This window comes from Pinus tabuliformis, chromosome J (assembly GCF_031772625.1).
Source record: "Pinus tabuliformis cultivar Carrire ecotype Pingquan chromosome J, CPIR1, whole genome shotgun sequence".
NCBI classification, from domain to species: domain Eukaryota; kingdom Viridiplantae; phylum Streptophyta; class Pinopsida; order Pinales; family Pinaceae; genus Pinus; species Pinus tabuliformis.
In genome coordinates this window covers 1,168,020,322-1,168,037,813 of record NC_142295.1, presented here as the reverse complement: position 1 = coordinate 1,168,037,813, position 17,492 = coordinate 1,168,020,322, and positions in this window count along the sequence as shown.

Below are 17,492 nucleotides of genomic sequence, written 5' to 3'. Positions count from 1 at the left end.
AAATTAGTCATACAGTTTAAATAACCATTACAACCATATAATGTTTAGTTATTTCATAACATTCATAATTATAATGATCAAATATAGCATCTCAAGGAATGTGCATCAAGAAAAGGCTTAAGTTGACCTTTTAGGAAAATTTCCACAAAACTAGGTTTTCAAATTACACAAAACAATGAATTTTAAAATTCCACTTTAATATGCATCCATAGATATTTCCCACTTGTGACGCAAGGTCAATATTGTGTGTTTACTTAAATTGTCTAATTATGCACTCGAATATAAACTCAATATTTGAGTTTTCATGCCCAATGCTTGGTATTTTGCATTCTATTCTATCCACAATGTCATAGTTATGCAAGTGCACTATACTTTTAGAACGAGAGGTATCAAACTCTTGTCAATATTGGGGATTCATTAATCGAATGAAAAAATCCCTTACATATCTTCTTGAATATAATGCATCCACTATGCACAATGGTCAATTTAGAACACGTGTTTTTTTATCATGTGTTATGTTAGAACATTAATTATGTGTTACTTATTGTGCATCCCTTATGTGCATCAATGCATATGTGTTGATGGTCATGGTTCATTTCTTATGTGCATTGCCTATGTCTTGTTAGTTAAGGTGCATCACTTATATGTGATGCCTACTATGGTGTATCATGGCTTTATTGCATTGCTTCAGTGCATTGATGTTTCACTATGTCACTTATGATAGATATTTTGTCACATGTTTACTATGCGTCTCACTTTGAACAATATCATTTATGTACATTATTTATGTGGAATCATGTAATTATGTCACTAATGTATATGAGTTATGTATGCCAGTTATGGGCATTTGTTATAGCGTGTTGGGTATAAATTAGTCACAATGATATAAATAAGAAGTCCATTCCTACATTACATTCCATTAAAATCCACATTAGTAGGGTTTTAAAATTCCACTTAAATATACATCAATTGGCATTGTCAACTTATGATGAAAGCTCAATATGGTGTGTTTACTTACATTGTCTAGTTATGCACTCAAATTTGAACTCATTATGTTCGAGTTTCCACATTCCATATTCCACATTATTAGGGTTTTCATTTCCACAAGACCAAGGTTTTCAAATTACAAAATGAGTTTTCCACATTTATGCAAAATGCTGATACTTATTTTAACATTGGTACCCAAAACTAGCCCTATTCAAGGCTAAATTCAAAATTCTTAGTACAAACATATTCATTGAAGGTAATACATACATATAAGGTTTCGCTATTGTTACATTAGTTTTTGATCTATATCTTATGGAATCAAGAAATGGATATTAAAAAATAAAGAATAAAAATCATTTGTTAGAAGCCCCATAAACTAGATAACATTAAAGATAAATTATTCATCTTGGTTATTATAGCTAGGAAAAAATTCACAATATGTCCCTAAATGACTCTTGGAAGTGATTTCAATCACACCATAAAATCAAAACCTAAACTCGTATGTTAGAATCCTAATAGTGTATTAAAGCTAGGGACACCCCAATCCTAGGACTCCATAAGTCAAAAATTGGTTTGTTTGAGGATCTGAAGAGCTAGGGTTTTGACCAGTAAAGATTAATGCAAATTTTTCATATGGGGTTGGATTTTGTGAAATGCTCACTCATGTGATCATTGGTAGTGTGGTCACATGGGCATTTTCCAAACAAAAATACAAGTGCTTACAAAACTCATTTCTACGGTTGGGTTTGTTCTTTATACCGAAGGAAAAAATTTACAATATGTAGCTAAAAGGATCTTGGAAGCGAGTAGAAATTCTCCATAAAATTCAAACTAAGACTTGGGAAAATTGTCAATTCTATTGGAGTTACTACATTGAGATACAACTAAGAAGCCCCTTAACTAGGACTCTCTAGGTTAAAATTTAATTTCTTTGAGGATATTCAAAGCTAAGGTTTTTCTCAATAGTGGTGAATGCAATTTTTTCACAAGTGTTTGGATTTTGTAAAATGTTGGCTCAAGTGATCATTGCTAGTGTGCTCAAATGGACATTAAAAAACACAAATTTGAATTCATACATAACTCATTTATGTTACTAGGTTAGCTTTTTATACCCCTAGACAAAATTCACAATCTCTCCCTAAATGGATCTTGGAAGAGTTACAAATTTCTATAAATTCCAAACTGAGTCTCAAATGGAAAACCAATCGTTCCATTAGACTCCTACAATCGGGTTACAACAACGCACACCTTTCCACCCTTAAGACTCCATAGGTTGAAAACTCATTTATTTGAAGATTTTTAGAGAGGGTTTTGTTCAATAAAGGTCAATGAAAATTTTTCACAAGGGGTTCGATTTTACAAAACACAATTGAGAAATTGTTGGTGGTGTGCTCATATAGGCCTTAGCCAAACACAAATTTAGTAGCTTACAAAACTCATTTATGTTGGTTGGTTTGGTCTTTAGACCCATAGAAAAAATAGTATTATGTCCCTAAATGGCTTTTGGAAGCAATTTACAACTTGCCATAAACTTCAAGCCAAGACTCCTGGAACTCGTTCATTCCATTGGACACCTGGAATCAAGTTATAGCTAGAGACAACCACCCCACCCCCCTCCCCCCCCCCCAAAAGCTCGATTAGTACTCCTTTGGTAAAAAACATATTTATTTTATGATCTTCATATATAGGGTTTTTCTTAATAAAGACCAATGAAATTTTTTCACAAAGGGTTAGGTTTTGCAAAATCCATGCGAGAGTGATCATGGACAGTGTGATTACATCAGCCTTTTCTAAACAAAATTTCGAAATCTTGTGAAATACAATTTTGGAGCTTGCTTTGGATTTTATACGTGTGGACAAAATTCACAAAATATATCTGAATGGCTCAAGTGAGATGCATATTTCCATAAAATACAAATCAGGACTAAAGAGGCCAAAACTTCAATTATGTTAGACTCTTGGTATAAAGATACATGTATGGGTACCCGTCTTCTAGGATTCCATAAGGAAAAAATGATTTCCTAAGGATCTTAAAAGCTATGTTTTTGTTCAGTAAAAGCGAATGCAAATTTTTCACACCGCTGTGGACTTTACAAAGCACTTGCTTGAGTGATCGTGTGTATTGTGCTTACATGGGCCTTAACTAAACATAGTTTCCAAAGCTTTTGAAACTTGTTTTGTTATTTGGTTTAGCTTTTCTACTAGCGGACAAAAGGTGCCATGGAATAGAGATCAATGAGAGAGAGTTGCTAAGAAACCTGCCTAAGTAGTAAAAGTCCTAGTGAGGTTCCACATCTAGGTTAATCTGGAAGTGCCTCAAGGAAGATCTTGTTTAATGAAATTACAATAGTAGTTGAGTGGTATGGTATCAAAATTAGATGAGTCATGCATGAATATGACATAGTGGTGGATTATAAAAGACATCTCAAATGGGTAGGCATTTGTGAGCACCCAAGCCACAAATTTGATATGGTATAAATACCCCTAATAAAAGATTAAAAATCTATTATAAACATAATATAATAACAACAAGATCTTTTTTTCAAAGGCATAAAATGGTGTAATTTTTTGGAATATCTTATCAAGTGATTTATAGGGGTACACTAATGATTATATTTGAGAAAGAACAATATGGAGTCAACTATTAGAGGGGATGTTTGACAAGTGTAACACTCCCAATATCCAACCCTAAGGATTTATCCTACATGTTTTTGGGTACATGTTATAATTCGTCACCTATTATATATATAAGAGAGGATATAATAGTTTTTTTTTTGTCATCATTGTACTATATCCATTATTTTTTCCTAGAGAAGTCTTGTAGGAAGAAATACATTAGGTTTATGAAGAAATTCTAGGAATATGACAGTAGGGTGCATGAAGAAACCTTAGAATAAGAAAAGGATAGATAGTGATGTTTTTTATGTTTCATGGAGAGATTTCCCTTATGTTAATTTTTTAGATTTGATCATGTAATGCTACAATTTATGTTATGCATGTAGACCATACAGAAGAACATGTATTTAGTTTCATTCATGCTGATGACTATGATGGATCTTCTTTTACTACTAGATGTTCTCCCCTAGTAGAAGACATTGACAATGGAGCTAACACCTTGCATTAATTTAAAATCTTGTTTCGATGGGATGTGAGGTTAGCGAAAGATCATGATGAGATGAAATTGATGAGTCATGTTGTTATTTCTGTTGATGTAAGAGTTGAAGGCCAAGGATTTTATTACGAAAACCATATGATGGGAAAGTATATATGGATATTATCACTATATCTATCTTGTAATGAACCCATGTGATGCAACATCGCTAGGGTTTGTAAACCCTAAGAAAGAAAAAAATGTTAGTGTGAAGGGAATATGTGATACAAAATTGTTTAAGCTAAGGAAGCACTTATTGGTGTTGATGTTCGCTTATTACGGATATTTGAAGGTGGTTAGGACTTTCATGATTTCATATTACTCTATTTTGGAGTGCAAGGAATTTTACTGATTTTATCTCATTGACATGTATTTTATTTCTTCGACATGTGTGTAAAGTTTCTTTCTATCCAAAATTGTGTCATTGAAAATTATAATAAAATTTTTGACATGTGTTTTCATTTCTTCTACATATGTATACAGTTTCTTTCTATCCAAATTGTCTTCATGATTTAGTAATTTCCAATGTTTAGCATTCACAGTGATTCAATATAACATATAATTGAAATTATTTAATGATTTAATACATAACTTGAAGATAAAAAAACATATTTCTATTACATAAATTATTCTAATAAAGTGATTTTCAAATTTGGTATAAGATTGGAAAAAAATTCCCTTTAAGGGATAAAGCTTGTTTCAATTTGGTTGTGATAAAACGAGAGGTGTTACATGATTTATGACAATGTGAAGCAAGTGAAAACATCTGATCCCAACTATACGAATATGTTACTCATTACATTCAAATATTGAATTAAAGAATCACTATGTTGAAGTGTTTTTGAATGTAGGAGCGAAAGACATAGATCTATGTTGAGGAAGTGTTCAAGTGGAAGGGTAATCTCAAACAAGTGCACACTGTCCTTAGAATATGGTTGATGGAGATGTAGAATTTCATCTACACTATAGGCCATATTGGGTGGAGGGAAGCCTCAAAGAATCCCCAGAACATTACTAAAATATGGTACATTTAGTGGGAATTAAACAAATACAACCAAAATTGAATAGAATAAGCATCAACTTGATAATTTTCTATGTTTCACACTGTTATCGGGAAATCTAGTGTCTATGCAGAGCTACTAGTCCCACTAAGGCCGGTAGCTACCTTAGAAACAAACAAACTAAAACTACTTTCGTTTTACTTTATGAGAAGCAGATAAGAGGGGAACAAAGGAGACCAACCTCTATCTTGCGCTTGGTTCCTTACTTGATTCCTCTCCCTTCTGATAGATCTTTGCCACTCGCTTCCTCGTCTACCTAGCTTCAAAGATCACATGTGGAATCAAGGCAGCATAACACTATCTAAGAACAGAGATCTACTATCATAAACAATATAGGACTAGATATATATTGACCACACAAATGCATATATCATCAATCATACAAGAATGTGGAGGAAAACTTGAATAGCTTTATTAATAATCAAGAATAGCAAAGAGGATTACAACCAATTGTTCTGACCCAGCGTCATCCTCTCAGCAAAAAAGCCCTTCTTCACCTCATGAAAAGCTTAGATCACCCAACACTATGATGTTACACCAAGAAACCAGCAACACTTCCATACAAGATACAAAATTCCAGCCTCTGGATCTCTGGGATGAGGGATCCATATTAGATGTTTCCAAGGGGGGTAAGTCAGCCTCTAAGATTTGATTAGTTTCCTCTCTCTGATAGTTCTTGATTCCACTTGGAGATTGATGATCTCTTACTCATCCATGGGCGAATGCAGAGAGGCAAGTGTCACAGGAGAAGTTTCTGGAAGATTCCATGATCTTCCACCTCGCAAATTGACTCTGCCATTTGTCCACTCTCACCCATTGCACCCCGTAGAAGGGATTTTCAGTATGCATCGCACCTCCCGTGTGCATTTAGGTGAGATGCAGCGCACTTTGACCATGGAGCAGGTGAGATGGTCCAGTTTTGACTAGTTCTGAGTAGTTTTTCATGGGGAACTTCTGGGAGATGATGTAATCAGCTGACCTTGTTCTTTTAGGGGTCGGAACAACACTTTTAGGGGTCGGAACAACACTTTTAGGGACTTAGGATCCCTTTGTTTATGGAAATTTATGATTGGGGTTGCAGTGCCCAAAAATATCTATAACAGTTGCCCCCTAAAGCATGAGGTTGTTAATCTTTTGATGTTGGGTGAAATGCTTTATCATGAGGATCCGAAGTTTTTTCGAGCTAGAAGGCGACCTGTAATAAGATACAATACAATACATTATCTTCATAATATTTTCATGATCTAGCTGAGGCGGGCATTCCCATGCTCAGTTTTATAAATTCATTTTCATGTACATAAGATGGACAATCGTCTGTGTGCAGACTGATGATTCTGGTAGAGCCATCATCCCTTAGGTTGGATGATTATCTGTGCAGCAATGATGTACATTTGATGTCTTTATTTTCCTGAATATATATCACAGCCCGGATGGATGAAACTAGATCCGAGGTCTTCAATCTCGTTCGATCTTCACTCAAAGTACAAGTCGATCCATGTGAGAGATGTTCTGAAGTCAAACATGGAAAGACATCGCCTGATTACCAGCGAATGTTGTAAGCTGTTAACAGGCACGAGAGGAATCACCGATAATGATGATGACCCTCAAGGTACTACAGTACAATTCACGTGGTGTGAATAAGGGACTTGGCGTCGAACACCATGCAAAATCTTTCGGTCGAAGGCCATTGATGTAAACCAGTCGCCAGAAGTGAGAAACTTTCCATTGAGGAATGAAAGCTTCAAAGTATTGAAAGGGTTGTTCCTAAATCGACTTCCTGGATAATGAGCTGATGTCGACAAGAAGCGATCTGTCATAGGATGGACTTAGTGAATCCCACATCTATGACACGGAATGGAGCAAATGATTTTAATGGAGGTGAAAACAATGTAATGATACAGGGTTCAAGGTGGCAGTCATGAAAGAATGGAGCGTGAATGTATTGCAGTGGATGAGACGCAGGTGAATTCTCTGAGAGACTTCTCTTGAACATATCGGCGACACTGACATTACGGATTGGTAGTGTTAACCCCAAATGTGGATGGCGTGATGGACCAATGGTGATATGACCAGTGAACTCAACAACCCAACCTGACTCGGATGCGGAGTGAAAGTGTCATGTTCAAGAGCGACTTGCTACCAATAAAGTTTCTTCAAGTTTTCTTCCCAATTTTCCCCAGTCATTCCTGTCCAGTACCTCTTTATTTTTGTCAAGCTTGAGGAGGATAACATATGTTTGTTCTATAATTTGCCCTTCAAGCAAACCCATCACTATGTTTTAACAAGCCTAGTGATAGTGAAACTCGTTCTTGTCTATATGGACAAGTTTGTCGCTATTAGGTTTTAACAAGTTTAACGACAAAGAGAACTCGGTCCTTTTCAATTTTAGAGAGTCTGAAAGGGATGTAAAGAAAACTCCAATAGTCCTTTTTCGTCATATAATCCCTTAAGTCCGAAAAATTATAAAATAATATAAAAGGGATGAATTTTCGGTAATTTTAACGAGCCGAACAAAACAAGCGCTCGATCTTTTTGTGTAATAATCCCTCAGGTCCAAAAAGATTAAAATCTAAAGGAGGGATAGAACTTCTGGTCACTTTAACGAGCTGGAGAGGCCAATTGCTAGGCAATCTTTTCATATTTTACGAGTCAGATGAAAAGAGCTTAAAGGAGACTCGTTTTTCGAGGAACGAGAGACAAATTCGGGTAGCATCTAATTCCAAGTAAGGTTTAGAATCTTCCAATCACGGCAGTGTCACAACGATGGCTAACAGGATCACTCTTCGCAATTGTTCCTCAAAAAGGGTAAACAATCAAATGGGGGTGAATGATCGGCCAATACAGAGTGGAGGTGATGATGAGAACACAACCAAGGCTTCAAAGGCTGATGATAATGCATTCACAATGGTTATTTACCAGAAATTGGTTCATTTTTTAATGAGCATAAACTCTGGGGGAACATTTGGTCATTTCTTATGTTTATTTTTTAACGAGCTTGAATTCCACGTTAAAAATTCTCAATCCAGTTGTATAATAAGGATGTCTCATTTAAGATGGCATTTTTTCAAAGCTTTGCCCCACATCCTTTCTTTATGAAAGTTAGGAAACGACCAATCCTACGAGTTTAAAGGGTTAGAGGACCTACAAATTTAAAAAATAAATGGTCGCTCTTTGCTTGCACGCCAAAAGGTTTGCATGGCCCTAGGTATAGTGAAAAATTTCCAAGTTACCAAAGATTGTTCTATTCGCACTGCGGATAAAACACTTCCTCGGCGATGTCTACCGAAATAAACAAAGGTGAGTGGCGCAACTGACTCCACTCACATAACTATGACAAAGGAATCTTATTCTAGTCTAATCTCATAAACCAGTCATATATCCTTCGCGGAAACCTACCTCATACCCAAGGTTTTCCTGTCGAAACAGACCAAGGTGCATGCCCCCTGGGTTTCAGTCATATCCTCCGAATCACTCGCGCTCATCAGGTGGATGGGTCGGGGATTGATGAGACATTCCTTGCGTGAAAAGACCATTCATGGATGGTATTTGACTATTTGCTATGTGTGAGCTGGGGAATGAATGTTGGTCTACGAGCTTGACCAGTCTTCCTTCATGCGGAAAACACATTACTCTAAAGAGTGAGGAGAGAATGGCTCCCATGCAATAAATATAGTCGCATCCAAGGAGTAGATTATAATCTAGGGGTCCTTGGACTAACATTACGTTCATGTGAATGGTTTTCCTTCTCAATGTTATCGGCACATTGGGAAGGATCCCTAACGGTCCACTGGTTCCTTTGTCAAATCCTATTAGATTTCTCATTTCAGGCAAAAGCGATGGTGAACCAAGCGCTTTCCAAGCAGTTGATGAAAGGATACTCACAGAAGCCCCTTCATCTATGATGGTACCAGCCATGACCATTCTATATATTTGAGCAATGACTCAAAATGGTACACTAGTCGGTAAGCGGGGTCTACCTAGTAGATTCCACTCGAAGGAAACAACTAGGTTGCTTGGAGGTGGGACCGAATAGACAGCCGGATATGACTCTGACGAAATTCCTTCCTACGGTAAAGGAACGGGTAGACTGCCCCCATGTTCATCGGAGTCTGTGCTTACGAAGAGAATTTGGACGGTGTCATTCTTGTTCTCTCCGGTGACTGTATCATCTGAAGATGGACCTTCTGAAGGCAAGACCGGGTCAACTGCCGCCTCGACCTTTTGACTTTTGTCTGTTGTGGATTCGGAGTGTTCATCTTCAATGATAGACGCTTCAGCCGACCACAATGGCGTGTCAGCCGGATTTTCAACTAGTGACGGACTCGGCTAGAGTTTCTTATATTCAGGAGGAAGCCGTAACGGTGAAACCGAACGGTCGTCCAAAACTCTTTTAGCCTCGTCTAAGAAGGGATAATGGTGGATGGCATGATCGCCTTCACATAGTTTACAATTAAATTTACATTTTCCTTTTTGTCTAGGGGCTTCACTTTCACTAGTTGACGGTGTATTCTCAACATGATCGTCAGAGGTTGATGACATTGGATTGTGTAAACGAGGAGACCAGTCCCTTAAGATCCGAGGGATGCAAGGACAATCTCGATGATAGTGGTCTCCTTTGCAAATGACACATGGCGATTTAGGCCTGGACGGTGCAGTGTGTGGATTTTCACTAGACGATGCTTGGTTGCCCCTTTTCGCCTTTGTCTCCTTCTTCTTCTTCTCTTTCTTCTTCTTCTCCTTCTTCTTCTCAGTTACTTGATTTTTGGCTTTACCAACTTCATCAAGCGAAGAGAAAGGAGGAGAGGGAGAATTGGACGAAGTAGAAGGTTGGGGGGTAACTCTAGTATCATTTAGTTGTTGACTTGATTGTTCAGGAATCACAGTGTTCTGAACGACAGAGGTCGAGAAGAGCCATACAGGCAAGCCGATTGTCAATCCTGGAAGCGACAATGTGGCCATATGGGGTGCACCAACATCTCCCCAAGAGGAGAAAGGACTAGGATTTCCTCCAAGAGGAAATCCTTGGTTGGTGGACTCCATTTTTCTCAACCCATGACCAACGCAGGAAAGGAGATGTTTATTCCGATGAAAATAAATTTTAGATGCTTTGACACAACTTGTTTTTTCAATTTTTAAGAGTCGAGAAAAAACAAAAGATGACTCTAGTCACCTTCGATTTTTAATGAGCTTGAAGTGACAAGTGCTCAAATGGACCTTTTCCTTTAAGGAGTCTGAAAAGGAATTAAAGAGACTACTCTGGAAATCTAGATAGAGGGATTACCAAACCAATCGTAAAACTGCAGAATACTTTTTACGGTACGGCAGTCAATCCTCCCGAATGTTGTGTTCAGTGCATTTCGATCGATAGGGCAGTAGACACGGCTTCCTATGGATAAAGGATAAAGCCTATTGTGGTCTCCCAACATATACTCAACGGTACGTGGGAGCACAAGTCTGTACTGGCACTTATCATCTCAAAGTGGAGGAATCACCCAACCAGCAATGAAAGCAACAGTTACCAGGCTTTATGACGCCGGAATACGTCTCTAGCCTAGACTTCTAAATGTTGTGCATTAGGTTCCAAAGCATTTTATATTCATTAAATTTATTTTACAGTTGATCTTGCTTAAGAAATTTGCCTTTCAGGTTCACCACGTGATGTAGATATACAATTCCTAAAATGCAATCTAAGATGATAAACAATCGTTTAATCTTCTTTTTGCAATGAAAATCCTAGCTACTAAGGAAAGAGAGACGATATTCTTTCAACATAGAGCAGAGAGCACACACTATATGCATTGTCCTAAATCAAACCAACAAATAGTCTAAATGCAAATGCACATGCATGTATTTGCTTTCAGCCCTCTTAATGTGTGAATGATAAAAATAAAGCTAAGCGCAAATCTGAATTATTTTTCAAAGCGACATTACTAACAAGCTTCTTTTCAAGACAAAATGAAGACAATGACGACACTTGTGATTTAGAATGGAAAACTTGCTTTCGACACTTGAAAAACTACTAATTCAAATCAAATACAAGAGTAACAATGTAATTGACCATCAAGAACAATCAGATTCTCTTCTATGACTGAATATGACACTTCCAAATCAAGAAACGACAGTTCAATTATGCTACTTCTTTGTAAAAGAGAACTGAAAATGGCTCACAATACATAAAAACATTTACAGTTCTTTGCACAATGGAGGCGGAATAATGGTAAGGAAGGGGGTTTCCAACAGAGGTATACTGACTACAGACAACAAAACTCCTGAATAGAGCTGAAAGGAGTGAAAAAACCAAAGTCTGGAGGCAAAATTATCCCTTTCTGATTAGCGCACCTGTTACACAGGGATTCCAATATGCATCCCACCTACAGCATATGGGAAGTGTGATGCATACTGATATCCTTGAAGAGAGTGTGCGATGGTATAGTGCGAGACTTTTGATCCAGTTCTTGATCACAGTTTGCAGCATAGTTCAGGGATTTAGGTCGAGCAAGTGATAATCAGTAATTAAATAACAGGGGTAGATCTAAGGAGGTTACTGGAGCCACCACAAGGGCAATTAGAGAGTTTGTAAATCGATTATTCAGTTCATAAACAAAACCTGGAGATAGACTGAAGCAGCATTGGTCTACTTTTCACTTGCATAGCAAATGCGGTTCGAAGGCTAGCTGGCTTGACTTCAGGCTCCGTCTGTAAGTTTATAAAGCAAAGACATATAGACAAACAAACAATCGATTCGCTCCCCAGCGGAGTCGCCATTTTGTTATCGGGAAATCTAGTGTCTATGCAGAACTCCTAGTCCCACTAAGGCTGGTAGCTACCTTAGAAACAAACAAACTAAAGCTACTTTCGTTTTCCTTTATGAGCAGTAGATAAGAGGGGAACAAAGGAGACCAACCTCTGTCTTGCGCTTGGTTCCTTGCTTGATTCCTCTCCCTTCTGATAGATCTTTGCCACTCGCTTCCTCGTATACCCAGCTTCAAAGAGCACCTGTGGAATCAAAGCAACATAATACTATCCAAGAACAGATATCTACTATCATAAACAATATAGGACCAGATATATATTGACCACACAAATGCATATATCATCAATCATACAAGAATGTGGAGGAAAACTTGAATAACTTTATTAATAATCAAGAATAGCAAAGAGATTACAACCAATTGTTCTGACCCAGCGTCATCCTCTCAGCAAGAAAGCCCTTCTTCACCTCATGAAAAGCTTAGATCACCCAACACTATGATGTTACACCAAGAAACCAGCAGCACTTCCTTACAAGATACAAAATTCCAACCTCCGGATCTCTGGTATGAGGGATCCATATATAGATGTTTGCAAGTGGGGTGAGTCAGCCTCTGAGATTTGATTAGTGTCCTCTCTCTGATAGTTCTTGATTCCACTTGGAGATTGATGATCTCTTACTCATCCCTGGGTGAATGCAGAGAGGCAATTGTCACAGGAGAAGTTTCTGGAAGATTCCATGATCTTCCACCTCGCAAATTGACTCTGCCATTTGTCCACTCTCGCCCATCGCACCCCATGGAAGGGATTTTAAGTATGCATCACACCTCCCATGTGCATTTAGGTGGGATGTAGCGCACTTTGACCATGGAGCAGGTGAGATGGTCCAGTTTTGACCAGTTCTGAGTAGTTTTTCATGGAGAACTTCTGGGATGTGATGTAATTAGCTGACCTTGTTATTTTAGGGGTCAAAACAACACTTTTAGGGACTTAGGAACCCTTGGTTTATGGACATTTATGATTGGGGTTGCAGTGCCCAAAAATGTCTATAACACACACTACGAATGTTTTGGGTTGAGGTGTACTTTAATGGTATGAAATCTATGTGAAATGACGTGTTATGTGGGAGAGTGGCATCCAAGAGCCATAATGCTATTGAATGTTGGGAAGGATTTGAGCACCAAATTTAACTATAAAGTAGGCATAGCTGAAAAACAAAAACAAAATATAGTTTATTGTTAAACAAAACAACAATAAGAAATAAATGTGATATAATAATTAATTGTCAAAAAAATTTAATCTCACAAAAGGTGTCTTTATTATTTTATAAATTTTCTCCTATGCGATTTCTAATGAAAAGACTCTTCTTAATGTAATATAGATCACAGAAGCCTGAATTCTCATGGTCTATTTATTGTTTTATAAATTGTCCTTAATTTATATATTTAGCTAGTTGCATGTGGCTCAAAGAATAAAAGAAATAATAAAATGTTATGGGATCACACATGCGACAAAATAAAAGGTTGAAATGTCCAACTAACTATACATGAAGGATAATAGATATAGGCAAATGCAATATAGGTTTGATGGGTTGATGAAAGAACAACCTTAATGGTAATCCCCACTTATGAGAATCCTTCTTGGGACGTGTTCCCTCATGTTTTGAGTCGAGCATGCTATTTATACACTCCAAAAAAATTGACATCTCCAAGAGAAAGGAATATGCATGAAAATAAATTGAAATTATATGAACCAATATAAGGGAATAAATTCTAGTTTTTATGTGGGGTAGCAAAATATTATTACCTTATCAACAAAGATTAATGTTAATATATATTTTTGAAATTTAATATTTGAGTTGACTGGTTTTGCATGATCATTAACTACATGCATTATCAAGAATATGCCTAAATGACATGTTTCTTAAAATCCAAGTCAAACACCATATGGTGATATTGCATTATCACCACATACATGCAAATTCAACAAAGCAATCTAACACTTCAACATTAAATAAACAGACACTTCAACTCATAAAGCATGTGCCATGAGATATACATACTCTCAATGTTGTCTCCAATGTACATTTTGACAAATAGAAACCACATGTCCAATATACAAAATGACACCTCATGCCTAAACATAAAAGTATGGTGTATAATTACTTGTATAGAAAATGGCTCTAATATACAAAACAACGTATGGTGTTCAAACATAAAAATATAGTATATGATGTTATATTTACCAAATAGATCTCATTGAGAAATCATTCACCACATTTATCATTACCGCCATCATTTTTTATATATTCTCAATTTTGATTATTATTATCATTATATCAAATAAAAGTAAAAATATAACATTTCTATCCATTTAACAACTTACTATAAAATATTTTAGTTTCAAATGTATTTGATATAAATACATTGAAACATTATAATTAAATGAACTTATCAACTTAGAATATAACTCGGTGAAAAGTGTGAGATAATGGTTGTATTTGATTTAATGTATTATGTTTAAATATATTTTAACGCAATTATATATATATATATATATATATATATATATATAAATCAATTTTTATATTATTTTGTTATAAAATATAATAATTAAAATATATATTTAAAATATTTACGAAATTTATCAAAAATAATTTAAATAAATAATAGTAATAAATTACTAGAATTATCTAATATATTTATATTCACGATACTTTACGTAGATATATATTATCCAATATATTTATGTCTACCATAATTTATAGCGATAGAATTGAATAATAAAAATGCATCCTACAACCTCAGTTACAGTTGAAAAAATTCAGTAGAATTGAATAATAAAAATGCCTACTACAACCTCAGTTACAGTTAAAAAAAATTGAAGAAATAAGTTTAGTTAGAGGATCCAACTGCAGTTAAACATGTCATTTTGAGGGACTCTCCACTGAGAAAAATAGTTAGAACGTTCCTTCCCTTTAATCTAATATTTTAGAAAGTTCCAAAAATCTGTCTCAATCTCCAATCACGCGATTGAAAACTTCGATAAAGAACAAGACAGCACATGGCATATTCATAAAGACATCCGTGAATAATTTTAAAATGATAACAATAATACATAGCCACTTAGAGATACAATGTTGTACGAAGCATTCTGCATTCACTAGCTCTGAACGGACAAGCAGAAAGATCGCAAATCAATTTCTGTCTCACTGATAATTTGACACAATGAATACTAATAACCACCACCGAAATAATTTCATATTTATATAATTTTTTTAATATACTTCAATTTATTTGCTAAAATTTGTCCTCTTTTAATACTCATAAATGAAATATTTTTATACTAAGTAACAAATGAAATATTTTCATACTAAGTAATAAATATTAAATATATTTATATTAAAATTTCTATTTATTTAGAAAGTGAGAAAATATTACATTAGGTTAATCTTAATAGATTACAAATATTTTTGAAAGAAATAAAATAAAGTTATATTAAATTATATATTTATTTAGGAAGATCAAATATTACATTAGGCTAATTTGGATGGATCACAAAGATATTATTATTGGTAGTTTGCATAAGCATAGTATTGAATAATTTAGGGTAATTATTTATAAAATTATCATGTTATAAAATATATTTTAAGGTATCAGATATTTTAATAGGGTAAAATTATAAGAGAAAACAACATAAATTATAATCAAAATTCCAAAATCTGAAATCATGTTATTACATTATGTCAAAATTTTTAATATTTTTTATATTAAAAAAATTAAATATTAGGTTCAATTAATTTTGATTAATCAATTTATTATTGATAGTAGTTTATAAACTTTTTCTATGGAAAAATTTATTTTATTTATGTCAAAATTTTTATTTTAAAAAAAGAAAAAAAATGTGATTCAAAATTCTATTTTATTATAACTTTAAGTTATAATAAAAACTTAAAACCTAAAATATTTAAAATTATAATATTATTTTATGTTTAATTTTATCAACCAATAAAATTAGATTTTAATTTTTATAAAGATGAGTAACTTATATTTGTCAAAAAATATTTACTTCCCGTTTTTATAAATATTAACAATAATATTAATCAAATTAATATGATTAAGTTTTTTTATATTTATAAAATTATATTACAATATTAAAATCAGTATAGATTTATGTTAATTTTAAATCTATTAAACTAGAGGAATCAAATTTCTTAAAATTCAAATCTTTTTCTTAGATATCTTTAAATGCAAAACTTCAAAAAAAAAATTGAACTTGGGTGTATATATATATATATATATATATATATATATAGATAACATTGAAGGAATTATAAATCTTCCTCATATTTTTGAAAGAATATATTAATGGAATAGTGATTTTATTGCTCTTTCTAGTTCCTCTTGTTACAATTATTTAGTCAACATGGATATTGAAATATTTGATTTATGACACATATTAAACTTTTTATTTATTATTAATATTTGTAACCATATTAATAATGGAATGAATTACATATGAAAGAATTTTTTTTAATTTAAATTATTTTTTTAGTTCATATAAAATTATCTTATTTAATGTTGACATAGCAATATTTTATAGCTATCATTTTGTTTCAAATACTACATGTTCACTAAAGATAGACTGAATTACACATCATGTAATATGAATAAGATTATTTTTGCATGCAATTTTTTAACTCCATTTTAAGAAATTAAGGAATTACATAGCTCCCTTCTACTAAAACATTTTTTTTTTCAATTATTCCATTTCTATATAATGTTGATACAAAATTAAAATTGGAAATTTTATTTATAGCCAATAATATTTTTTAGTTATTATTATTTTTTATTTAAATATTATTTTTAAATGTAATATGACAACATTTCTATTGTACGAGACTCTAGATAATATCTAAACCTAATTAAATTAAAATAAACTAAACCATTTTAAACTACTTAGCAAATTAAAATAACTTACAATAACTTATTCTATCTATCATTAAATATAATTGATATAATTACATTGAAGTGTTATAATTAAGTGAACAAAGGGAGTTATAATTCGGTGGCGATAATGAGATATAATATGTAATATTTGTTATTTTATTTCATATATAGGTTTATTAAAAATATTTTAACAACTATTTTAACATTTCTAAAATTTCCCCGGATGCGGGTGATAAGGTGGATAGGACGCGCGTTTAATAGAGGCCATATGCAGGCCATGCGTGGTCTTAAGAGTCACGCATGCGAGACGACATGTCTCTAGTCGCGAAGGAATAAATGGGATGGTATTCTCCAGAAGAAATTCAATGCTCTGTCCGGCTCCTTACTTCGAATGGAGAGAGCAGTAATGGCAGACGGGGTTCGAGGTGGCGGTTGGGATGTTAAAAGAGGTGGTGGGTTGGCTCTCTATGCGCTGGTTCATGCTCAGTCCATGGTGCTCTGTGTGCAGGTTCGTGCTCGGTCTATGGTGCTTCTGGCTATAGTTCTTGCTGTTAGGGCCAATTCCCTGACTGTTTTGGGTAATCCTAAGCCTGG